At 47.8% G+C, this 25403-nt stretch overlaps 1 protein-coding gene across 1 annotated transcript in view; it reads left to right on the top strand.

The window, feature by feature from the left end:
- Nucleotides 1-25403, top strand: part of Bicral (BICRA like chromatin remodeling complex associated protein) — a 98517-nt gene continuing 73114 nt past the window's right edge. Inside the window, exon 1 of the mRNA XM_057794546.1 lies at nt 1-112. The gene's annotated coding sequence lies outside the window, so the exon portion shown is untranslated. The remainder of the gene's footprint in view (nt 113-25403) is intronic.

Raw genomic sequence — 25403 nt, forward strand, 5'->3', positions numbered from 1 at the left:
GCCATAGGAAGGCTGCTAAATGCTTGCATTGCCAGACCATGTTGCTCCTCGTTCTAATGTGTGAGGGCAGAAGATTGAGAGTGTGTTCCTGACAGAATCCAGCTCCACAGAGGTAAGTGGCCGCCCTGTTGGAAGGAGGGGCAGTGTGCAGGAGGACAGAAACAGTAGCAGAGGTCACAGCCTTAGCTCTGCACCTCTCAGGGGGAGGCTGCCGAATCTTGCCCACGTCTTCCAAAGTGATTGGAGACTGTAGAAGCCCTTTCTGTCCTTGGAACTCGCTCTGTAGCCCAGGCTGGCCTCAAGCCCACAGAGATCCACCTGCCTCTGCTTCCTGAGTGCTGGGATTAAAGTCCACTACCTGGTGGACTTTAACTTTTCTTTATTTACGAGGGGGTGGAACACACCTATACACACCTCACCGCGGGTGTGGAGGTCAGAGGGCAGCTTTCAGGAATTGGTTCTTTCTACCTTCATGCAGGCTCAGGCTTTAGGAAAATATTTCACCAGTTCAGCAAGCTTGTCTGCCCAGCCTTAGCCTATATTTAACAGCGGTTTGGATATTTTATGGTTCTCTATGTTGGGTTTACTTTTTTGTTTTATAGATCTCTTTTCTTTCTTCTTATGTGCACGAGTGTTTGGCCTGCATCTATATGCACCATGTAAGTGCAGTACCCACCGGGAGAGGGTGGAGTTACTGAGCCACTGTGTGGGTGCTGGGAATTGAACCCAGGTCCCTGTAAGAGCAGCGTGTACTATAACCACTGAGCCATCTCTCCCGTTCCTATTTGATCTTTTAATGCCTTAAAAAGTAAATCATATACCAGGCTTGGTGGTTCATGCTTGTAACCTCAGCATTCCAGAAGCAGAAGCAGTAGGATCAAGAATTACTGCTAGCCTGGGCTACATAGCAAGATCCTGTGTTTTAAAGAAGAAAAAGAAAATCTCATGTTTTGTAGTATATGCTTTGGGAAATAAGCAAACGGTGAAACACTGAGTGAAAGGACCCTTGGTGCGGGCCTGGACAGCACAGGAATGCGACTGCCTGCTGTGCAGTGGGGTTTATCAGGGGTGCTGCGCCTAGGGCAGAAGCCAGATGCACCAAGGTGCACCTGAATCCTGCTTTCTAATGGTCTGTTGCCAGAGGGGATAATCGCCTGCTCATCTGTCAGCGAGCAAGCTATTCGCGTGCATGGCTTGTGAAGTGTTCGCTGAAGAGATCTGTTCCTCTCTTATTGGAGGGGAGGCCAGTTTCCCCACTTCTAATGCTGACTTTTCTGGCACAGGGACAGTGAAGGACAGCTGTGAGGGTATGTCCTGTCCTTAAAAGGCTCCATACTTATCGGGAGGCCTGACAGCCGCTCCTTCTGCTTTTTCTCCTAGCTCTTTCCACCCCCTCAACACTATTACACTGAGGAAGTTTTCCCATTGTGTCTTCGGCAGACGCCGCTCTCTTCCCTTATCTAGTGCCTGCTTATCAGAACTGACTGTGCTAGGGTGGAGAAAGGGTTTGCCAAGCAAGCGATGACAACTGAGTTGATCTCAGAACCCAGGCAATGGTAGAAGGAGACACACCCATAGATTTGTCCTCTGTCCTCTACTGTCACACAGTTGACACATACATTGCAAAGAAAAACACAAGAACTATGCCCAGCACTGAGCCAGGGAGACCCCACGACTGCCAAAGTTTTAAAGATACTCACTCTATGGGGCTGGAGAGATGGCTCAGCGGTAAGAGTGTTTGCTGCTCTTCCAGAGGCCCTGAGTTCAGCTCCCAGTGCCCATGACAGCTGGCTCACAGCCACCTTTGTCTCCAGTTCCAGGGGATCTGATGCCCTCCTGCCTACACGTGTGTGTGTGTGTGTGTGTTTGTGCAGGCGCACACATAAAGGAAATATTAGAGAGATACACAGTCGGGAGCCAAAAGCCTGGGAAATTACCATACAGACTTAAAAAGGAATTGTGTCAGCTGGCATCTCTCTGACTGGGGAAGAAAGTGGGGGGGACAGAAGCCGGTGAAGGGCTTTGTTCTGTTTTGATTGTGTGGGTGGAGGCCAGTGGGAAGGCTTCAGTGGAGAGAAAACTTCAGTAGAAGACAGAAGAGACATGGCCATGTGATCTAAGGGTCATCCTTGAAGGCTGGAGGGTGTGGAGCCAAACACAGGTGCAAAGATTCGCTGTGGAAGGAGAAAGGATGCCTCTTGGCTACGAAAAGGTTTTGTTTTAATTTTAAAAATTATTTTATGTGTATGAGTGTTTTGCCTACATTTCTGTAGCTACTACATATGTGCAGTGCCTGTATTGGCCAGAAGAGGGTGTCAGATCCCCTGAGAAAGTGGAGTTTCAGACAGTTGTGAACTGTTATGTGGGTGCAGGGAATAAAACCAAGGGTCCTTGCTGGGCGGTCATGGAGCACACCTTGATCCCAGCACTTGGGAGGCAGAGGCAGGCAGGTCTCTGTGAGTTCAAAGCCAGACTGGTCTACAGAGCTAGTCTAAGACAGCCAGGGTTACACACAGAAACCCTGTTTCTAAAATAAACAAACACCCCATCCTCTGCTCGCTGGTGCTCTTGTTTTGGTTTGGTTTTTCTTTTGTTTGTTTGTTTGTTTTTGGTTTTGTTTTTTTGAGACAGGAGCTAGCACTTTAGACCAGGCTGGCCTCGAACTCACAGAGATCCACCTGCCTCATCCTCCCGAGTGCTGGGATTAAAGGCATGCAACATCACTGCCTGGCAAACAATTTGAACAAATCTCTGTTCATTCACAAAATCCTGATTTACTTGTCATATAGAATTATGTAGTCTGTAAGTGGAAACATGCATGTTTTTTTGTTGTTGGTTTGTTTTGTTTTGTTTTTTCCGAGACAGGGTTTCTCTGTAGCTTTGGAGCCTGCCCTGGAACTCTCTCTGTAGACCAGGCTGGCCTTGAACTCACAGAGATCTGGCTGCCTCTGCCTCCTGAATGCTGGTATTAAAGGCATGCGACATCACTGGCCCACTGGTACTCTTAATGCTGGGCCATCTTGCCAGCCCAGAGTGGGGTTCCTGGACTTCCTGTTTGGTTGGTTTTGGAGGGGACTAGGGTTTGAACCCAGGGCTTTGCATCTGCTAGGCCAGTGCTCCGCCACTGTAGCCCAAGCTCTGCAGGCATAGGCAAGAGCCACTATGCCCACAAGCCTGTTGCTTTCTTTGTCCTTTTTTAAAATAAAGAGTGAGAAAGTGTGTGTGTGTGTGTGTGTGTGTGTGTTTGAATACAGGGGTCAAAGGGCAACTTTTGAAAGCAGGTTCTCTCTTTCCACCTTGTTTATTATTATTATTATTATGTATGAATTTACCTGCATGCATCTATCTGTGTACCGTGTGTGTCCTGATGGCCATGGAGGCAAGAAGAGGCTATTGGATCTCTTGGAGTTTTAGATGGTTGTGGAGAGACACCGTATGGGTGTTAGGAATCTAACCCGGGTCCTCTGCAAGAGCAGCCTGTGCTCTTAACCTCTGAGCCATCTCTCCAGCCCTATTTATATTTGTTTTTGCTTTATTTATATTTTGTTTTTTTTTGTAAAAAAGGTTTCTCTGTGTAGTCTTCACTGTCCTGGAACTTGCTCTGTAGACCGTGCTGGCCTGGAACTCAGGGACCCACCTGCCACCACTTTCTTTTTTTTTTTTTTTTTTTTTTTTTTTTGGTTTTTTCGAGACAGGGTTTCTCTGTGGCTTTGGAGCCTGTCCTGGAACTAGCTCTGCAGACCAGGCTGGTCTCGAACTCACAGAGATCCGCCTGCCTCTGCCTCCCGAGTGCTGGGATTAAAGGCGTGCGCCACCATCGCCCGGCCTGCCACCACTTTCTAAGTGCTGGGATTAAAGGCGTACACCACCACCACCCAGCTTTATTTATTTATTATGTAAACAATATTCTGTCTGTGTGTATGCCTGCAGGCCAGAAGAGGGCACCAGACCTCATTACAGATGGTTGTGAGTTGCTGGGAATTGAACTCAGGACCTTTGGAAGAGCAGGCAATGCTCTTAACCTCTGAGCCATCTCTCCAGCCCCAGCTTCTTTTTTTTTTTTTTTTTTTTTATGTCTGGATGTGTGTGTGTGCATGTGTGCCATGTGTGTGCATGTGCCGTGTGTGTGGGCATCCTCCAAGGCCAGAGAGTGTCAGATCCCAGTGTGGGTTCTAGGAACTGAACTCAGGTTCTGTGCAAGAGCAGTAAGCGCTCTTAACCGCTGAGCCATCTCTCCAGCTCCCATTTTCATTTGTCGAGTTTTTTAACCGGTTTTACATTGTGTGTGTGTGTGTGTGTGTGTGTTGTATGTATGTAAGCACCTATGGAGGTCAGAGGGACTTGTGGGAATCAGTCCTTTACTTCTACCGTGTGGATTTCAGAGATCAAACTCAAGTTATCAGACTTGATTGCAAGTGCCTTTGCTCACCGCCATGTCACCAGCTCCCCCCATTTCGGGGACTGTGTTTCAGACACACTAAGGAGCCCATGAGCTTCCAGGGCAATTTTCCTGTCTCCACCTTCTGTCTAACCTTGCCATGCAAACTACCATGTCCGACTTTTTGTAGATTTAGGGATATACGGCAGTGCCTCTAGCCGCCGAGCCTCCTCGCTGGAGCCCGTAGCTCTGTGTGACATGAAGCATTCTGTGACTGCTGCTCTCGCTTCGGCCCCTTGCACATCCCTGATCTGTCTCCTTCGCAGACTTCCTCTCCCTTCCTGTAGACATCTGCAGCGGAATACAGAATTCCACTCTGTGTTCTGCACCTCTTCTTGTCTGTCTTGCCTTCCCATTTGGCAAGCTTACTTTTTCCAGGGACTTAAGCCCTTTTCAAGTACTAAGATTTGAATCAAGTCAGTCTGGCTCCTGCACCCAAGCGGTCAGCATTGCCTGTCTAATCCCAATGCCACGTCTGCTTGTGCTGCCACCACAGACAGGACATCAGAGTCATCCGCAGCGCGTCCCTCTTTCGTGGCTCCAACTGCAGACGCGTGCATCTTATCTCTGGCCCCGTCAGGTTCTGTCTCTCTACCTCTCTGTTCTGGCTCCCCCTCCCCTTCTGGTGCCTTTGCTCCCTCTGGTCTTCCCTATGGTGCCCTAAGTGCCCGCAGTCATCTATGCTAATGCAAGCTGATCGAGTCTCTCTCCTTAGACCTCCGCTGGCTGATTGTTCAGTGTCCAGCCTCCTTGTGTGGCCACAAGGCCTTTCATAAGCTGTCGGCCGTGTGCCTCCCCAGCTTTGTTTCCCACCATTGCCCCTAACCACACTGTCATCCTCCTTGGCCACCTCTCCACATCCGTCTGTATACCTCCAAGTATCCTGCTGCACTTTTTAACTCATTGCTCACTGTACTGGCCACCCTGCTAGGCATGCAGGCATAGGGGAGCACGAGGCAGGCCTCCTGCTAGCATGTGGCTAAGACTGGAGTCAGTGTGGGGTGAGGGGTTACTGGGTGAGAGGAGGAACAGAGTCGTCTACTCCTCTGCCTCTTCGCTGGTGGCAAATATCTCATTCCAGTGCTGGGTGCTGAGAACATAGCAGTGGACAAGAGAGGTCAGGAAGTCTGGTTTCATGGCCAGAAGTGGACAGCGTTAGTGTTCCTAGCGACAGACAGCAAGTGCAGGGAACCCGTATCTGTCCATAGCAGGATTCTCAACCCTGCGGTGTCACGTGGTGACTTATGACATCATGATGCCAGGTCTTTCCCTGGGGACATTAACCCTGGATCTTTTGGAGCGAGGCCTGAGCATATAAGTGTTGCTAGGGACAAAAGCCAGGGTCCTGTACATGACAGACAAGTGTTCTACTATGGAAATGCACTACCCATCCATCAGTGATTTTTTTTTTGAGACAAGCTCTCATGTAGCCCAGGCTGGCTTCAAATTTGCTGTGTAGCACAGGCTGGCTGTGATCTCCTCATCCCAGGGTTCCAGGTGTGTCCTTCACACCAGCAACGCTGCAGCGCCCCTCAGGATTCTAAGTCCCCAGGCCCAATGTGGAGGTTGGAGTAAGGTTTGCAGGTGGGCAGAGTCCCACCACCCTAGGTCTTAGAAATCACAGGGGACACTTTGCACTTCATGCTCAAAGTGCTGGAGCCCCTGGAGGATTTCAGCTGAATAATAAAAGCTCCATTATCTCCCCCTTCGCACCCTAACACAGGGTCAGGCTGGAAGCCCCAGGCAGCCCAGTTCAGGGTTGAGCCAGAGCAAACAGATGTCAGTTCAGAGACTATCCCAGGAGCTGAGGGAATGATGGGAGAGCTCGAGGGGACTAGACCCCACACAGTGATAATGGGAAGCTTCCACTAGGGGAGTTGAGTCTGTGAGGATCATGATTGAAGCTGTGAATCAGGAGGCAGAGATTTTGAGAGAGCCAGCAGGTTCATGTTGGACATGCATGCTCCTATGTCCCTCTACAGGGGACAGCATGACTTACCTTCCCCACGTGACAAGACACTTGCCTCCTACGTGACCTGTCATGCATCTCATTTCTGGAGAGACTGTCTGTGTTCTGCCTTCTTACTGGTGTGCGTCAGTAGTGAAGCCATTGTCTGCATGTAGTTATCATTTCCCCATGTCTATATGTATGTGATACACATGCTTGCGTGTATGCACATTTGTATTGGTGTGGTTGCATATGTGTATGCATCTGTATTTGGAAGTTGGCATCAGAAGTCTTTTGGGATAGCTCTCCACTTTATTCTTTGAGGCAGGGTCTCTCAGAAAGGGCTGGCCTGGTTAATCAGCTTGCTCTAGGGATTCCTGACACCAATTTTGAGATCTAGAATTACAGGCAGGCTGACATGCCCACTAAGCAGACCTGGGTTCAATTTCCAGCACCCACATGGTGGTTCACAGCTGTAATTCCAACTCCTGGCTTTCAAGGACACAGGCAAACATGTTGCAAAAACAAATACATAGCAAACACACATGCACATAAAATAAAATAAATCGTTCTTTTTGTTTGTTTGTTTTTTCGAGACAAGGTTTCTCTGTGTAGCCCTAGCTGTCCTGGAATGCATTCTAAGTTGAACTCATAGAGATCTGCCTGCCTCTGCCTCCTGAACGCTGGGATTAAAGGTGCGTGCCACCACAGCCCAGCTGTGTTTCTTTGTATAGGTTATCATATGAAAAAAAGTTTGTCTAAGGCTTAATAGTAGACCTGATCTTTCAGGCACTTAGTTCAAGCCCCTGGGACCAAAAGAAAGAAGGGGAAAGGAAAGAAGGGAGGGATGCAACAGGCATGTGCTTCTCTTTTCTAGGAGTCTGCAGTGTGAGCATTCCACTAGTGTCTGTGTGTGAACATGGCTTGCTGTTTTCCCTCCCCTTTGTCATGAATTAATTTCCTCAGGTGACAAAGAACAACCATGAAACAAAGGCTGTAGTGAGGGTGGGAGTTTTGAGGGGAGGTGACATCAAGGACAACAGATGATCTGTGACAAAAGTCTGATTCCTTGGGAGCCAAAAGGCACTGCATGGCTTTCCTGGCTTTCTGTTGGGAGCTTGAGACGGTGGCCATGCCCCGCCATGTCCTTTTGTGTGTGTATGTGTGTGCAGGCCAGAGATCAGTATCAGGTGAATTCCTCAGTACTGTCTGCCTTGTTTTTATTTATCCCCCCCCAGGCTTTATTTTTATGTTTTAATGATGTGTAATTGTGCCCCTGCTTGTGGGAGCAGGTGCAGTGCACACAGACCTGATCAGATCCCCGGGAGGAGCTAGAGTTCCAGGGAGTTGACATAGGGCTGGGAACTGAACTCGCGTCTTCTGCAAGAGCCGAGCCGTCTCTCCAGGCCTTTTCCTCCCTGCCCCCACCCTCTCTCCCTCTCTTCTTTCCTTCCTTTCAGTATTTACTGTGGTGGGGGCACCTACGCAGAGGTCAGAGGGCAACTTTCAGGAGTCGGTTCTGTCTCCCACCTTGTTGAGGTGGGGTCTCTTGTTTCTGTTGCTGAGCACTGCAGGATAGCTGACCGGGGGCTGAGCTTGGTAGTTCTCCTGCCTCTGCCTCCCGCCTTTTCTGTAGGAGTTCTAGGGTTAGAGGTGTTTGCCTCCACACTGAGCTTTTTTTTTTTTTTTGATTTATTTATCTTTATTTTATGTGCATTGGTGTGAAGGTGTCAAATCTCGTGGAACTGCATTTTCAGACAGTTGTGAGCTGCCATGTGGGTGCTGGGAATTGAACCCAGGCCCTCTGGAAGAGCAGTGAGTGCTCTTAACCACTGAGCCATCACTCCAGCCCCCCCACACTGGGCCTTTTACACGGATTCTGGAGATCAAACTCGGTCCCACTTGCTTGACTAACTTTTGCTTACTGAGCCATCTCCCAGGCCCTACCGTATTCTCAGAGACAATCTCACTAGGACCAGAGGCTGATTAACTCATCTTCCAGAGAGCCCGAGGGCCCTTCAGCCCTGTCAGTGCAGCAATGGTGAGCATGTGCGTTCATACTTGGCTTTTTATTATTATTATTATTATTATTATTATTATTATTATTATTATTATTATGTATACAATGTTCTGTCTGTGTGTATGCCTGCAGGCCAGAAGAGGGCACCAGACCTCATTACAGATGGTTGTGAGCCACCATGAGGTTGCTGGGAATTGAACTCAGGACCTTTGAAAGAGCAGGCAATGCTCTTAACCACTGAGCCATCTCTCCAGCCCCATACTTGGCTTTTTATGTGGGTGCTGGGAGTCAAACCGAGGTCCTTGCGCTTGTGTCCCGAGCCCTTTACTGTCTGACCTATGTCTCGCCCACCCCGTTTCTGTTACAGTTCGTTTGTGTTTGAGACAGGTTCTCTCTGTGTGACACGGGTTGTCCTCCATCTTGTTAGCCTTCTGACTTGGCCCCCCACGCACTAGGATTAAAGTGAGCCTGTCATAGCATATTCTTTGCTGCTTTTTTTTTTCTTTTTTTTTTTTTTAATATTTATTTATTTATTATGTATACAATATTCCGTGTCTGTGTATGCCTGAAGGCCAGAAGAGGGCACCAGACCTCATTACAGATGGCTGTGAGCCACCATGTGGTTGCTGGGAATTGAACTCAGGACCTTATGCAGAGCAGGCAATGCTCTTAACCGCTGAGCCATCTCTCCAGCCCCCTCTTTGCTGCTTTTTTAGAACATGAGGAGTTAGCATTGATTTGAGGCCGTGTTAGTTTATTGCACAGGCTATGCAAGGTGTAGGTATAGTGTATACAGATCTTCTTCTGCAGGGCTGGAGAGATGGCTCAGCAGTTAAGAGCACTGACTGCTCTTCCAGAGGACCCAGGTTTGATTCCCAGCACCCACATGGCAGCTCACAACTACCTGTAAACTCGTTCCAAGCGATGCGATCTGACCCCCTCACACAGACATACATGTAGGCAATGCATCAATATATGTAAAATTAAAATAAACAAATCTTTGCTTAACAAGAGCCAGAAACATGGCTCGTGAGATGACTCAGTGGGTAAGGGAGCTTTTGCTGTCAAGCTTGATGACATAGTTCAGTTCCTAGAGCCACATGGTAAGAGGTAAAAGCTAGAACTCATTCCCAGAAGTTACAGCACCTGCAGGCACACACATGCGCACACTGTGAGTAAGCGTGTAAGCGAAAAAGAGGCAAGACCAAATATCGTCAAGGATGGGTGCTTGTTTTCTGCTTATAATGCCAGTACTTCTGTGTTGGTCAGGGCTCGCTAGAGTAACCAAACCTATAGAATAAGTGTGTGTGTGTGTGTGTGTGTGTGTGTGTGTGTGTGTGTGTGTGTAACAGTGTTTGCTAGAACAGCTTACAGGCTGAGGTCCAGCCAATCCATCAACAGCTGCCTATGAATGGAAGGTCCAGGAATCCAGTAATTGTTCAGTGCACCAGGCCGGGTGTCCCAGCTGTCTTCAGTATCTTCCAGAATCTTGAAGAAGTAGGCTCTATTGCCAGGGAAGGGATGGACGTGCTAGCAAGGCGAGAGCAAGCGGGCAGAGAGCAGAGCTTCCTTCTTCCCTGTCCTTATGTAGGCTTCCAGCAGACGGTGTGGTCCAAGTTAAAGGTGGATCTTCTCCCCTCAGGAGATCTGGATTAAAGTGAGTCTTCCTGCTTCAAATGATTGAATTAAGAAAAAAATCCTTCCCAGGTATGCCCATCCATTTATTTGGGTTTTAGTTGGTTCCAGATGTGGTCAAGTTGACAACCAAGAACAGCCAGCCATCTTTAAATCGTTTCTCTTTGTTTTAAAATCTGTATTACGTTGATTTATTTGTACGTGTCTGTTGGAGTGGGAGGGCTTACGTGCTGTGCAAACATGAAGATCTGAGTTCGAGTTATAGAAAAGAAGAGGGGAGCCGGGCGTTGGTGGCGCACGTCTTTAATCCCAGCACTCGGGAGGCAGAGGCAGGCGGATCTCTGTGAGTTCGAGGCCAGCCTGGTCTACAAAGGGAGTTCCAGGACAGGCTCCAAAGCTACAGAGAAACCCTGTCTCGAAAAACCAAAAAAAAAAAAAAAAAAAAAAAGAAAAGAAGAGGGGGTGGGGCTTGTCATGGTAGTCCACACTTAAAATCCCAGTGCTGGGGAGGCAGGGGTAGCGGATGCCTAGACCTTGCTGACTGGCCAGCCTAGCCTACCTGGTGAGTCCTGGCCTGTGGGAAATCACATCTCAAACGACAAGGTGGGGGTGGCTGTCCTCTGGCCTCTACACACATGTCTGAATACTTCCAGACACAATCTGATCGTGTGTATCTACGAACACACACGTTCTCATGTACACACACACAAACACACCCATGGTGGATTGGCGCCTGAGGAGGAGTGACAATTGGCATTGCCTTTTCCACCCCACCCCACAATCTAGTCATGTGTTGTGGTTCACGCTTGGAACTCCAGTGTTTTAGAGGCTGAGGCAGGGGAATTAAGAGTTTGAGACCAGCCTGAGCTACAGAGTTGTTTGTTTGTTTATGTTTTTAAAGATTTATTTTATTATGTATACGGTGTTCTGTCTGCATGTGTGCCTGCAGACCAGAGGAGGGCACCAGATCTCATTGTAGATGGTTGTGAGTCACCATGTGGTTGCTGGGAATTGAACTCAAGACCTGGAAAAACAGCCAGTGCTCTTAACCACTGGGCCATCTCTCCAGCCCATTTTTTTTTTAAGCAGTTATACAAGGAGGGAGAAAAACAGTTATGAGGAGGAAAAGAAAAGAACCGTGTTAATTGGGATGCCTCAATTAAAAACATTATTTATTTTCTGTGTGTGTATGGGTAGCCATTCCACAGCAGTTATGTGGAAGTCTGAAGACTGCTTGTCTGTCGTACTACTTCCCTGTGGGTTCTGGGGATCAAATTCAGGTCTACAGGCCTGCTAGCAAGCAACTCTGTCGCTGAGCCATCTTGTGGACCCTACGCCTCAGTTTTTTGGGGGAGGGGTGAAACAGGAACATTGAAATAATCCAGGCATTGCTTCCTCTAGGCTGCCACCATGAGCCTGCTTGCGTTCTCAGCTCCACACGCTCGGGCTGAAGAAGGCATCTCGCCTGAACATCCTAAGACAAGAGAGCACTTTGATGTCCCTTTTGTCAGGGACATGTTAAGTATCTGCTACCTCCAGCACCAGCCAGGTGCCTTGGCACAACATAGACTCAATAAATGGCCGCTTAGCGTACCCAAGCAAGATGCCATGTCTGTCCCTGGGGAGATGGGGAGGTATAAAAATAGACCAAGTCTGGTCTCTCAGAGGCTCACAGCCCGGGGATAAACATGACTAATTATGAGTCACGCGAGGCAGTGTGTGTTATCAAGGAAGAGGAAGTTGTTTGGACACGCAAAGGAAAGAGGAGTGAGGGGAGGGCAGGCAGGGGAGGTGCAGGAGGAAATGAATGTCACAAAAGAGGAGGGGCTGAGCTGGCGCCAAGAATCCTGCAGGCTTCCTGGGGGCTCTGGAGAGCTGACAGGGTTTTCAGCAGGAGCTCCTGGCATCTGTGTTCAGGAAGGGAAAGAGAAGGGGTTGGAGCAGGGTAGTGCCTGGGAAAGACTGCTGCCCTGGATCCCTGGATAGACGACCCCGCCAAACAGAAGGCAGTGGAAATGAAATGGAGGCCACTTAAGAATGACTGGTGCTCCAAATTCACAGGCCAACCTGTGAATTTATAGTAGACACAAACTTCCCCAACCTCTGTGTCTGCTGACTCAAACACAAGTTTTAAAACTGAACCGCATAACCAAAGGATTGCTCGGTGGGCAAAGTAGTAAGGTGACAGAAATGGGATGGTCCAAGAGGCATTTTACTCAGTCCCCGGGCGCTTCTGCACAGTCCCCTGCAGAGACACGCCACTGCTTTGACTTCCACTACGGAGGCTAGCGTGCTTGAGTGAGAAGAGGTCAAATTCGTTGTGTGTGATTATGCAAACTTGTGATCCCAGCACCTGGAAGGTGGAAGCAGAAGGATTCCCACAAGTTCAAGCCCAGCCTGGGCTATATCTTGAGACTCTAGCTTCATCTAAAAATAAATAATTTTAAAAAGAAAGGGAGAGAACGAGGGCTGGCTGGGTGAGTGAGAACACTGGCTGCTCTTGCAGAGTGAAAGACCCCGGTAGGGACCTTCCCTCAGGTGGAGACCCCCTGACCCAAAGACCAGGCCGAGACCACGGGTCGGATGCAAACTGCAAGAGGTTAATTAGGTAGACACAGGTACCTGCGGGCGGCAAAGTCTTTCGGAGGACTTGCGCGCTTGCAGACTGGGAGGAGGTCTTTTTATAGCAAAGAGGGCAGCAAAAGCAAGTTTTACAGAAGCAGAGCGTGGTTATCGGAATGAGGCGGGGGGCATAAATGGTTTTTCCTCCCCCAGCATGGATGTCTGGCAGCAGACATCCTGCTCTTATCTTATATATATCCTACTTTGCAGTCATCCTGCTTTGTAGATGTCCTATCTTATAGATATCCTGTTTTCCTCTCACGAGAGCAGGCTAGCTGCTGATCCTGAGAATCTTTCAAGCAAACAGGACATTCTCCCGGGAGCCTGCTAGCTGCGGGTTCTGAGGAGGGGGTCTGTAGGGTCTTTCACAGAGGACCCGGGTTTGATTCCCTTCACCTACATGATGGCTCACAACCTCTGTAACTCCAGTCCCAGGGGATCTGACACCCTCTTCTGGCCTCCTCCAGTACCAAACATGAACAATAGTACACATACATACGTGCAGGACAAACGCTTGTAAGATAAAAAATAAGTCTTAAAAAGAGAGAGGGAACTTAGAGGCTTGAGAATAAGGCTTAGTCCCCAACCCCACAGCTAGAAAGGCGGGCAGGCCCAGAGAGCCTGGTGTGCCACTGTGGAGTGCCACTGGGCACAGTATTTTCCTGTCCCCTTCTACACTCAGGATCTGCCTCTTCTCTGCTCTAAGATGGTGGCCTTGTCCCCTACTCTTTGTGTGCTCTTGTGTGCATGTGGTGACCAGAGGTCGGCATAGGTCTTTCTCATTTGCTCTTGACCTTTTTGAAGGACAAATTCCACAGATATTTACTTATGTGTGTTCCTACATGTCAAATGGCACATGTGTGGAGGGAACTCGGGAAAACGTATCGGAGTCAGTTTTCTCACGTGTGGGTCCTGGGGATTGAACTCAGGTCCCTAGGCTTGGGACAAGCATCTTTTACTGGGTGAGCTATCTTGCCCAACCCAGTTTATTTATATCTTATTTTATGTGTTGGGGGACATGTGGAGGTCAGAGAGCAACTTTGGTATGTTGTCTCCTGCCACCTTTACTTGGGCTCAAGGGGCCAGACTCAAGCTGCAGGTGTGTGTAGCGGGCGTCTTTCTTTAGTTGTTTTTTTTTGGAGGGGGGGGAGTTTCGAGACAGGGTTTCTCTGTGGTTTTGGAGCCTGTCCTGGAACTAGCTCTTGTAGACCAGGCTGGTCTCGAACTCACAGAGATCTGCCTACCTCTGCCTCCCGAGTGCTGGGATTAAAGGCGTACACCACCACCGCCCGGCTTGTAGCGGGCGTCTTTACCTATGGAGCCACCTTGCTGGCCTTCTTCACTTTATTTTTTTATTTTAAGTATGTGTAATGTGTTGGGGGATGATTCACTTGTGTGCGGGTGTGTGCAGGTGCCCAGGGAGATGGAGGCAGTGGATGTTTTGAAGCTGTTGTTACAGATGTGAGCCACTCAGTGTGCACGGTGGGGACAGAGCTCAGGTCCTCTGCAAGAGCATTACACTATCTGTGTATTTATTTGTCTCACTATGGTGCTCTGGATAGCCCCAGAACTCACTGTAGATCAGGCTGGACTTGAACTCACAAAAATCTGCCTGCCTTTTCATCCTAAGAGCTGGAATTAAAGACGTACACAACCACACCCCCTACACACAAGAGCAACAGACTGTTAACTGCTAAAGCCATCTCTCCAGGCTGAACTTTATTTTTGAGACAAGATCCCACATTGAACATGGAACTCATTGATTTGGCTAGCCTAGCTGGCTAGGTATCTTTCTGTCTCTACCTCCCCAGAACCGGGTTTACAGGCCTGTGCCGAGACCTGGTTGTTTTTACATGTGTACTGTAGATCTGAACCCAGGTCCCCAGGCTTGCAAAGCAAGTACTTTCCATTTCCCCAGCCTCTGCTGGATTTTTTCATAACCACCTGTCGCAGTCTCTTGACTCACAAGGTTCCACATTATCATGAGTGCAAGGAGTGTAGACCCACGTTTGCAGCTCAGAGATTCCCCAGACTGCCTGCTAGCACCCCAATCCTCTCTCTACCCAGACTGCCTGCCAGCACCCCAATCCTCTCTCCACCCAGCTGCCTGCCAGCACCCCAATCCTCTCACCACCTAGACTGCCTGCCAGTACCCCAATCCTCTCGCCAGCCAGACTACCTGCCAGCACCCCAATCCTCTCACCACCCAAACTGCCTGCCAGCACCCCATCCTCTCTCCACCCAGCACTCGGCATAGTTCCTCCTCTTTTAGGGTCCGCCTCCCCTCCCAGGGGCCTCTAGCCGACATGCTCCCTTCCTTTCCTATTGCCATCTTTTAAACGCACCCTTGGGACTGGAGGGATGGCTCAACGATTAAGAGTATCTGAAGACTTGAGTTTGGATCTTAGCACCCACTTGGTGGCTCAGAACCATTCATAACTCCAGTTCCAGGGAATCCAGCTCCCTCTACTGACCTCTGAGAGGACTAGGCATGAATGTGGTGCTCATATATACATGTAGTCAAAACAGTCATACACATAAGATAAAATAAGCAAAATTTTCAGCCTGGTCTACAAAGTGAGTTCCAGGATAGCCAGAGCTATACAGAGAAACCCTGTCCCAAAACCAAAAAAAGGGATCCGGAGAATTGGCTCAGCCGTTAAGAGCTGAGGTGGCTGCCCTGCCAGAGGCCCTGAGTTCAATCCCCGCAACTACATGGTGACTCACAACCATCCCAGATGAGATCTGGTGCCCTCTTTTGGCCTGCAGGCATGCAGGCAGGCAGAACATTGTACACATCATAAAATAATTCTTTAAAAGAAAAGAAAAAAAGAGGAGGAAGAAAAACCCAACTTTAAGCTGTTTCCCGCCACCTGCCTGCCTGCACAGAATGCCTCCCTCTCCCCTGGTACCCAGAGCATCACACTGGGAGCCTCCTTCAAGTCCCGTATATTGTTTTCCTGTTGTTTTTTATCAGAACATTTGTAAGGACGTTGCGCAGAGCAGGTGGTACAAATGACGGTGCTGAAGATGAGTGGTGTGGAGAGCTGGTGGTGTTAAGCAGGCGCGCTTCCTGTCTGTGGAGCTGTCCCCCTCCCCGAGACCACATCCATCTGTCATCTGTCCATTCATCCGTTCGTCAGTCCATCCATCACAGGTATCCAGAACTGGCCACAAACTTCGCTATTGCGGTTCACTTAGGCTGCTCTCATTTCTTCCCCGTTTCTCTCACTTGTTTGTGGTGATGGGGCAGCGTAATGACAGTAGATCTTTCGTCACCACAGCAGAGAAGCCTTGGCCGCACCCGCCCAGGGGGGCTTCCTTTCTGAAGTGGCAGGAAGGAGGTTTTGAGGTTTTTGAATATTGCTTCTAAGTATGTGAGCAAAAGATTGTTTGCCCACATTTGTGATATCTTGGCAAGCTAGCAACCTCAGAAGATGCTCTCTGGTTGGCTTTGTGTGTGGTTTTTACTTTTAAGGGGAGAAGAATTTATGCCATGGTGAAATTATGCTGAGTTAGAGTCCTTCTTTTTGTCTTTATTATTATTATTATTTTAATTTTTAAAAACTTATTGTTAAGGAGCTGGAGAGATGGCCCAGGGGTGGAAAGTCCTGACTGCTCTTCCAAAGGATCCAGCTTCAGTCCCTAGCAATACATAGCGGCTCATAACCACCTGCAACTCCAGTCCTAGTACATCTAACTTCCTCTCCTGGCCACCACAGGAACCAGGCATGCACACAACGCAAGACATACATGCAGGGAAATACCCATACTACACATAAAAATAATCTTTAAAAAATTGCTGTTAAGCCGGGCAGTGGTGGCGCACACCTTTAATCCCAGCACTTGGGAGGCAGAGGCAGGTGAATCTCTGTGAGTTCGAGACCAGCCTGGTCTACAAGAGCTAGTTCCAGGACAGGAACCAAAACCACAGAGAAACCCTGTCTCTAAAAACCAAAAAAAAAAAAAAAAAATTGCTGTTAACCTCAGGGTTTAATCTAATATAACACTCAGATAACTGGAGAGTTGTCAATATGTTGTAACCAGGAAAAAAATATACACACACACTCACACTTCGTACAAGCCGAAACAAAGTATCCCTTTTCCAATAGTCTCACTTCTGCAGCTGTTAACAGCTGTATAAGGACCAGAGGCTGTGCAGTTGCGTAAGGGGGCAGGTGTAACAGATTGTTGCCGTAGGCTGTAGAGTATATGTAAATGTCAGGTGGATACAGAAAAGTCATTATTAATATTTGTCATTGTATTTTTTTTTTTTTTACAGGGTTTCTCTGTAGCTTTGGTGCCTGTCCCGGAACTAGCTCTTGTAGACCAGGCTGGCCTCGAACTCCCAGAGATCCGCCTGCCTCTGCCTCCCGAGTGCTGGGATTAAAGGCGTTTACGCCACCACCGCCCGGCTTTGTTTGTTTATTTGAGATAGACTTTCTTGTAGCTCAGGCTGGCCCAGACCTCACTGTGTTACTCAGGCTGACCTTCAACTCCTTCCTCTACTTCCCAAGTACTGCAATTACTGTATCTGCCACACCGACCCTCAGTTACTGTAGCACAAATAATAAAAACCCAGAGACAGATATTGGGGTTCAGGCTGAAGATCAGAAAAGCAAAGCAGCCAAGCCACTAGAGAGTTCTTAACCCTATCAAGGCTCAAACAAAAGGGCGATCCTGCCCTCAGGGTGACTGCAGACTGCACTGAGCTCCTGTCTCCTCCTGCCTTCTCTTCCTCTCTCCACCCAGCCATGGCACGCCTGTCTCCACCTCCCTGGTGCTGGGATTAAAGTCACCTTTGCATGAACTCTGTTTCTCTTTTAAACAGATGTAGCCCAGGGTGGCCACCGTGAGCCACCACTCCCTGGCCTCTTGTGGCCTAGCTCTGCACTCTCATCTTCAGGCAAGCTTTATTTATTAAAAACACAAATAAAATATCACTACAACGCCGGGTGGTGGTGGTGCACGCCTTTAATCCCAGTTACTGATTTCTTCTAATTTATTTTTATTTTATTGTTGTTTTATTATTGTCTATGTGAGGGTGTTGGATCCTGGAGTTACAGACAGTTGTGAGCTGCTGTGTGGATACTGGGAATTGAACCTGGGTCCTCTGGAAGAGCAGTCAGTGTTCTTAACCGCTGAGCTATCTCTCCAGCCTCCTCAGTTACTGACTTGAAGCGGCGTTTTCCAAATGAGAGTGACCTCCATCAGTGACTTTGAAACCCCTTCACAGACACCTGACAGGCTGTGTAGAAGTGACCTCCCGTTCTGTTCCCCTAAACTCGCTCTGGCCATTGATGACAGTGAAGGTCCGGTTATTCCCCTGCCTCATCCTCCAGTTGTTGTTTGTTTGTTTGTTTTGAGACGTGTAGCCCAGGCTGACCTAAGACTTTCTATACAGTTGAAGATGAGGGTACAGGCAGAAGCCTAAACTGGCCTTGGGTTTAGGCACCTGTAGCATCATTATGGCCTGCTAGGGGCTGGAGCCAGGCCCAGCAGGAGCCTGCACTGAGCTGCACCCCAGCTAGGGAGTTTGGCTAGTGAGGGGCTGGTGGAAGTGGGACACATTCAGCTTTGAGATTTAGAGAGGAGACTCTACATTTAGATAGAAGATTGGTGGGATACAGAGCAATAGGCAGAGGTCTGAATGTCTGTGGAGAGGAGGGGCTGGCTTTGGGGGAGGCCTGGGGTGGGCTCATCCTTTGGAGGAAAGAATGGGTCTAGGTGGAAGGTTTGAACTGCAAATATGAAGACCAGAGAGAAAGAACAACTCGGAAGCGATGGCTCCTTGAGTCCTGGCACTTCCTGCTTGTGGTGGGTAGGATTATCTCATCGGCTTGTATGCCAGGCCCATGTGAACACCCATGCCCTTTGCCGTGTTGACTTCTGAGCAGCCTCCTGCTTGTGTTAGATATGACTCATGTTAACTCAGCTCACAAGGAGCTGACACATACACCCAACTGGTATCTTGGTGTGATTCATGAGTAAGTGCAAGCCTGTATTTGTACCTTTGCTCGCAAAGTCGTCCAGTGATGCCTGGCTAACTATTCTGTTCCAATAACAATAGGCCTTTATTATTATTATTATTATTATTATTATTATTATTATTATTATTATATACAACATTCTGTCTGTGTGTATGCCTGATGGCAAGAAGAGGGCACCAGACCCCATTACAGATGGTTGTGAGCCACCATGTGGTTGCTAGGAATTGAACTCACGACTTTGGAAGAGCAGGCAATGCTCTTAACCTCTGAGCCATCTCTCCAGCCCTACCATGTGGCTTTTAATGACCATAATGGTCATGGATGTTATATAGGCAATGCCTCTTCTCCTTGGTTTCTCTCTTTTTATTTTATGTGCATGTATGTGTGTGCATGTGTACATGTGTGTGCACATACCCATGGAGGTCAGATGACAACCTTGTGTGTCATTTGTCAGATGCTGCCATGCTTGCTTTTGGAGACAGGGTCTTTCTCACTGTGCTGGAACTTATCAAATAGGCTAGCCTAGCTGGTCTCCTAATTCTGCTTTAGGCCAGTGCTAGGGTTACAAGCTCATGCCACCAACATCTGGGTGTTTGTTTTGTTTTGTTTTTTGGCTTTGGTTTTTCTGAGACAGGATTTCTCTGTGTAGCAGTCCTAGCTGTCTTTTTGTAGATGCCCCTGCCTCTGCCTCCCGAGTGCTGGGTTTAAAGGTGTGCGCCATTGCCACCAAACTCAACACCTGGCTTTTTATTTTTTTTTAAAGATTTATTTGTTTGGGAGGGGGAGGGAAATGGGAGGTGGTGGCGGGGAGAAGGCAGAAATCTTTAATAAATAAATAAAAATTAAAAAAAAAGAAAAAAAGATTTATTTATGTATACAACATTCTGCCTCCATGTATGCTCGCATGCCAGAGGAAGGCGCCATATCTCATTACAGATGGTTGTGAGCCACCATGTGGTTGCTGGGAATTGAACTCAGGACCTCTGGAAGAGTAGCCAGTGCTCTTAACCACTGAGCCATCTCTCCAGCCCAACACCTGGCTTTTTAACGCAGCTTCTGGAGATTGAATGCAGGTGTGTATGAGATTGAACGCTTGCGTATGCAGCCTCCTCATACTCGTGAGTGTTGCGAGTGTATCTCCCAGGCTTGTAAACACCCTTGTCTTCTTTTTCGTTTCTCACAGACTGATAGTCTCCTTTCAGCCGTCTCAGTTCTGTGCTGTTGTGTTTTCATATTTGTTTTGTCTTGAGACAAGGTCTCACCACGTAGCCCTGGCAGGCCTGGAGTTGCTATGTAGACCAGGCTGGACCAGAGCTCTGAGCTCCTCCTGCCTTAGCTGCCAAGTGCTGAGACAAAAGGTGGGGACTACCATGCCTGGCTATCTTAGGTCTTTTTTGTTTTCATTTTTTTTTTTAATTTTTAAGTGTTTTGCTGGCGTATGTGTCGATATCAGGTGTGTGTCTGGTGCCTGAGGAGGCAGAAGAGGATGTTAGATCCCCTGGAACTAGAGTTAAATACAGGTGTGACTGAACATGGCGGACAATGAAGGCTGATGAGAAGCCAAGGACAATGGCACTAGGTTTCGATCCTAATACATGAACTGGCTTTGTGGGAGCTTAGCCTGTTTGGACGCTCACCTTCCTGGACCTAGATAGAAGTGGGAGGACCTTGGTCTTCCCGCAGGGCAGGGAATTTGGACTGCTCTTCAGTATCGAGAGGGAGGGGGAATGGAGTGGGGGGGAGGAGAAGGAGTGGGGATAGGGGGAGGGGAGTGGGGGGAGGGGGCAATATGTGGGAGGAGGGGGAGGGAAATGGGAAACGGGGAGCAGGTGGAAATTTTAATTAAAAAAAGAATAAAAATAAATAAATAATAATAAAAAAATACAGGTGTGAGCTGCCATGTGGGTTCTGAGGAAGGAACCCAGGTCCTCTGGAAGAGCAGAGGACCAACTTATAAATTTGGTTTACAGCTAAGATTTACACCAACTTGTAAACCTCCAGTGCTCTTAATCTCCGAGCCACCTCTCCAGCCTCTTGTTTTAGTTTTTGAGATAGGGTCTTCAGATGGCGCCCTGGCTTTTCTCGAATGTGTAACAGCCTTCCTGCCTCTGCCACTGCTGTCTCAGGCGTGCTTTTGTCAGGCTTACTAGTCTCATTTTCACAAGGGCACGGTGATTGGGCCAGCCCCTCGACGTGGACACCCTCCCTTTTTCTCTTCTTCACAACAAAGTCCTGTGTAACCCAGGCTGTCCTCGAACTCACTGTGTAGCTAACCCTATTGTATGGCATTCTGCCTCCAGCTCCAAATCCTCCAAGTGCAGGACTCACCTGCCACCAGGCCTGGCTGCTGCTGGCGGCTGACATTTTCCCTTCAGAGCAGCATTGTATACTGTCTGGCCTTATCCTCCTTCTGCCATCCGCATCCTCTTGGGTGCCAGGAGTTGAAGACTCTGCTTAAGAGAGGTAGGGCACTCGGGGCCTGAGCACTGGGAGGTGTCTCAACCCCGCCATCTGTCTGTCTTCCAGCAGCATGTGATAGCCCCTACCCCAGTGCCATCCTCCCCCTCGTTTTCTCTGTGGGGAAACAGGCTGGGAGTGTGAGACAGTGGGAGTGCTCGTCAGCTCGTCTGGGTTCTGTTATTCCTGGTCTTTGGACTAGAAGCTTCTAGGAGTTTAGACTGTTTTTGAAAAGTCTGTCAAGGAAAACGACCAGCTTGAAAACCATGGCGTGACTTAAATAGCCTGAGCATCTAGAACGTGGTTTAAAGTGTTCATAGCCGTTCACTTCACAGAGTAATAACGTAGGCAAGACAGTGGAGGCGCTGCCAGTGCCCCAGTAACTTGCTTATTTATTACTTTTTTGGGGGGGGCTGTGACCTAGGACCTCCAGCGTGCTAAGTAGGTGTTCTGTCAATTTGCTACACCACAAGCCTTTCACTGACTATTTTTCTTTTTCACTCATTTGATTATTCAGTCACTCTATCTATCTATCTATCTATCTATCTATCTATCTATCTATCTATCTATCTATCTATCTGTCATTGGTTTTACAAGACAGGGTTTCTCTATGTAACCCTGGTTGTCCTGGAAATTGCTCTGTAGACCAGGCTGGACTCAAACTCACAAAGATCTTTTCTTTTTGTTTGTTTGTTTTTCGAGACAGGGTTTCTCTGTGGCTTTGGAGCCTGTCCTGGAACTAGCTCTTGTAGACCAGGCTGGCCTCGAACTCACAGAGATCCTCCTGCCTCTGCCTCCCGAGTGCTGGGATTAAAGGCGTGCGCCATCGCCTGGCTAAACTCACAAAACTCACAAAGATCTGTCTCGGCCTCCCAAGTACTGGGATTAAAGGCGTGCGCCACCTCTGCCCATCTTATTTTTCTTTTTATTGATATTTATTGAGCTCTACATTTTTCTCTGCTCCCCTCCCTGCCTCTCGCCTCCCCCCTTCAATCCTCCCCCAAGGTCCCCATGCTCCCAGTTTACTCAGGAAATCTTGTCTTTTTCTACTTTCTACTTCCCATGTAGATTAGATCTATGTAAGTCTCTCTTAGTGTCAGTCCGCATTGTTATCTAGGTTCTCTGGGATTGTGGTTTGTAGGCTGGCTTTCTTTGCTTTATGTTTAAAAACCACCTATGAGTGAGTACATGTGATAATTGTCTTTCTGTGTCTGGATGACCTCACTCAAAATAATGTTTTCTAGCTCCACCCATTTTCCTGCAAAATTCAAGCTGTCGTTATTTTCTTCTGCTGTGTAGCACTCAATTGTGTGAATGTATCACGTTTTTCTTATTTATTCTTCGATCGAGGGGCATCTAGGTTGTTTCCAGGTTCTGGCTATGACAAACAATGATGCTATGAACATAGTTGAGCACATGTCCTTGTGGCACGATTGAGCATCCTTTGGATATATACCCAAAAGTGGTATTACTGGGTCTTGAGGAAGGTTGTTTCCTAATTTTCTGAGAAATCGCCACACTGACATCCAAAGGGGTTGTACCAGCTTGCATTCCCACCAGCAATGAAGAAGTGTTCCCTTTTCCCCACAACCTCTCCAGCATAAGTTGTCTTCAGTGTTTTTGATCTTGGACAGTCTTACAGGTGTAAGATGGAATCTCAGAGGTTTTTTTTTTGTTGTTGTTGTTTTTGGTTTTTCGAGACAGGGTTTCTCTGTAGCTTTGGTGCCGGTAGACCAGGCTGGCCTTGAACTCCCAGAGATTCGCCTGCCTCTGCCTCCCGAGTGCTGGGATTAAAGGCGTGCGCCACAGCCCCCGCTCTCAGAGTTGTTTTGATTTGCCTTTCTCTGATAACTAAGGATATTGAACATTTCCTTAAGTGTCTTTCAGCCATTTTAGATTCCTCTGTTGAGAGTTCTCTGTTTAGGTCTGTACTCCATTTTTTTATTGGATTATGTGATCTTTTGATGTCCAATTTCTTGAGTTCTTTGTATATATTGGAGATCAGCCCTTTGTCTTATGTGGGGTTAGTGAAGATCTTTTCCCATTCTGTAGGCTGTCGTTTGTCTTGTTGACCATGTCCTTTGCTTTACAGAAGCTTTTCAGTTTTAGGAGGTCCCATTTATTAATTGTTTCTCTCAGTGTCTGTGCTTCTGGGGTTACTTTTAGGAAGTGGTTCCCTGTGCCAATGCATTCAAGTATACTTCCCACTTTCTCTTCTATGAGGTTCAGTGTGGCTAGCTTTATGTTGAGGTCTTTGATCCATTTGGACTTGAGTTTTGTGCATGGTGATAGATATGGATCTATTTTCATTTTCTACATGTTGATATCCAGTTATGCCAGCACCACTTGTTAAATATGCTTTCTTTTTTCCATTTGATATTTTTTTGCTTCTTTATCAAAGATCAGGTGTTCGAAGATGTGTGGATTGATATCTGGGTCTTTTCTTTGGTTCCATTTGGTTCTCCTGTCTGTTCTTGTGCCAATACCAGGCTGTTTTCAGTACTGTATCTCTGTAGTAGAGTTTGAAGTCAGGGATTGTGATGCCTCCAGAAGTTCTTTTATTGTACAGGATTGTTTTGGCTATCCTGGGTTTTTTGCTTTTCCCTTATTTGTTTTTTGAAATGAGGTCTCACTATATTATTACTCTGGCTAGCCACCAACTTATAAATCTCCTGCCTCAACCTCCTGAACAATGGAATAACAGGTGTGTACCCTCACACTTGGGTCCAAGTTACTGTGTAGTTCTCTGGCTGGCTTGAAACTCCCTGTAGACCAGGCTGGCTGTGATCCTCCTGCCTCTGCCTCCTAAGTGCTTGGGTGCGAGGATTAAAGACATGGACCACTGTGCCCAGCCTCTTTGTTTGTTTGTTTGTTGACACACGGTTTCTCTGTGTAGCTTCTTTAAAAATTATATATATTTATTTTATTTTTATGTGCATTTGTGATTTGTATATGTATACTTATGTATGGATACCTGTGGAGGCCAGAAAAGAACATCAGATCTCCCCGGGCTGGAGTTACAGGTAGCTATGAGCCACCCATCGAGTTCTAGGGATCAGACTCCGTGGTTCTCCCTCAGAACAGCAAAGTTAACTGCGAGCCATCTCTCCGTAGTCACATTGCTTTTAGCAGTCCCGAGAAAAATGGCGACTATTGTGGAGTATCTATTATTTTCCATACACGGAAGCAAGGGTTTTATATCACAAATATCCTTTAACTCACATAGCAACCTCAAAGACATGTTTTGCTTATCTCGTTTTTTACAGGCAGGAAACTGAGAAACATTTAAAAGGCTGGCCAAGGGGTCAGTGAGCCGGCTCAGCAGGTAGAGAAAGCACTTGCTGCCAAGCCTAATGCGTGTCACGTGCCTGTGCACACACCCACAAACACGTATGCACCAAGATGTGGAAAAGGCGGGGAAAGGTAGGATGAGATAGCGTGTGCTTTAATACCAGCACTCTGGAGACACAGAGAGGCAGATCTCTGTGAGTTCCTGGTTAGCCTGGTCTATATAGTGAGTTCTATGCTAACCAGGGCTACATGGATCCTGTTTCAGCACCACCCCCAAAAGTCACAGGTATAAAAAGTAACAGTGGGGCGGTGGTGGCGCACGCCTTTAATCCCAGCACTCGGGAGGCAGAGGCGGGCAGATCTTGTGAGGCCAGCCTAGTCTTCATAGAGAGTTCCAGGTCAGCCAGGGACACATAATGAGATCCTGTCTCAAACAAATAAGGTAGACTCGAATCACACTATAGGCCATAGAAGACTGTCCCTGGCTGCTCACACAGGAAGAGTTGTACAGGCTTATCTGGTTCCTAGTGCCCTGCTAAAACATCCTTCATGCACTAGTTCCTCACGCCCTAAAATAACCCTCAGGGGTGAACGCTATAATTAGCCTCATTTTATAGATGAGGGAGTTGAGCTCTGAAGGGAGGATGACCCGCCAAGTGCCTCCCCCTGTGAGCCATAGAGGTGGATCTGAGCCCACTCGGACTGACTGATGACAGAGCTCTCAAATATTTATGAATAAGGATGTGAACCTTATTGATATATATTGAGAATTTAAATTAAAGTTGTTGTTATTGTTATTATTATTATTATTTTGTTTTTCCAAGACAGGATTTCTCTTTTCAATAGTCCTGGCTGTCCTGGAATTCAATTTGTAGACCAGGCTAGCCTCAAACTCACAAGAGATCCTCCACCTGCTTCTGCCTCCAGAGTGCTGGGATTAAAGGCATGCACCACCACAGACCAGCTAAATTTTTTTTTTTTTCTGAGACAGGGTTTCTCCGT

This window comes from Chionomys nivalis, chromosome 19, assembly GCF_950005125.1.
Source record: "Chionomys nivalis chromosome 19, mChiNiv1.1, whole genome shotgun sequence".
In the NCBI taxonomy this organism is placed as follows: Eukaryota; Metazoa; Chordata; class Mammalia; order Rodentia; family Cricetidae; genus Chionomys; species Chionomys nivalis.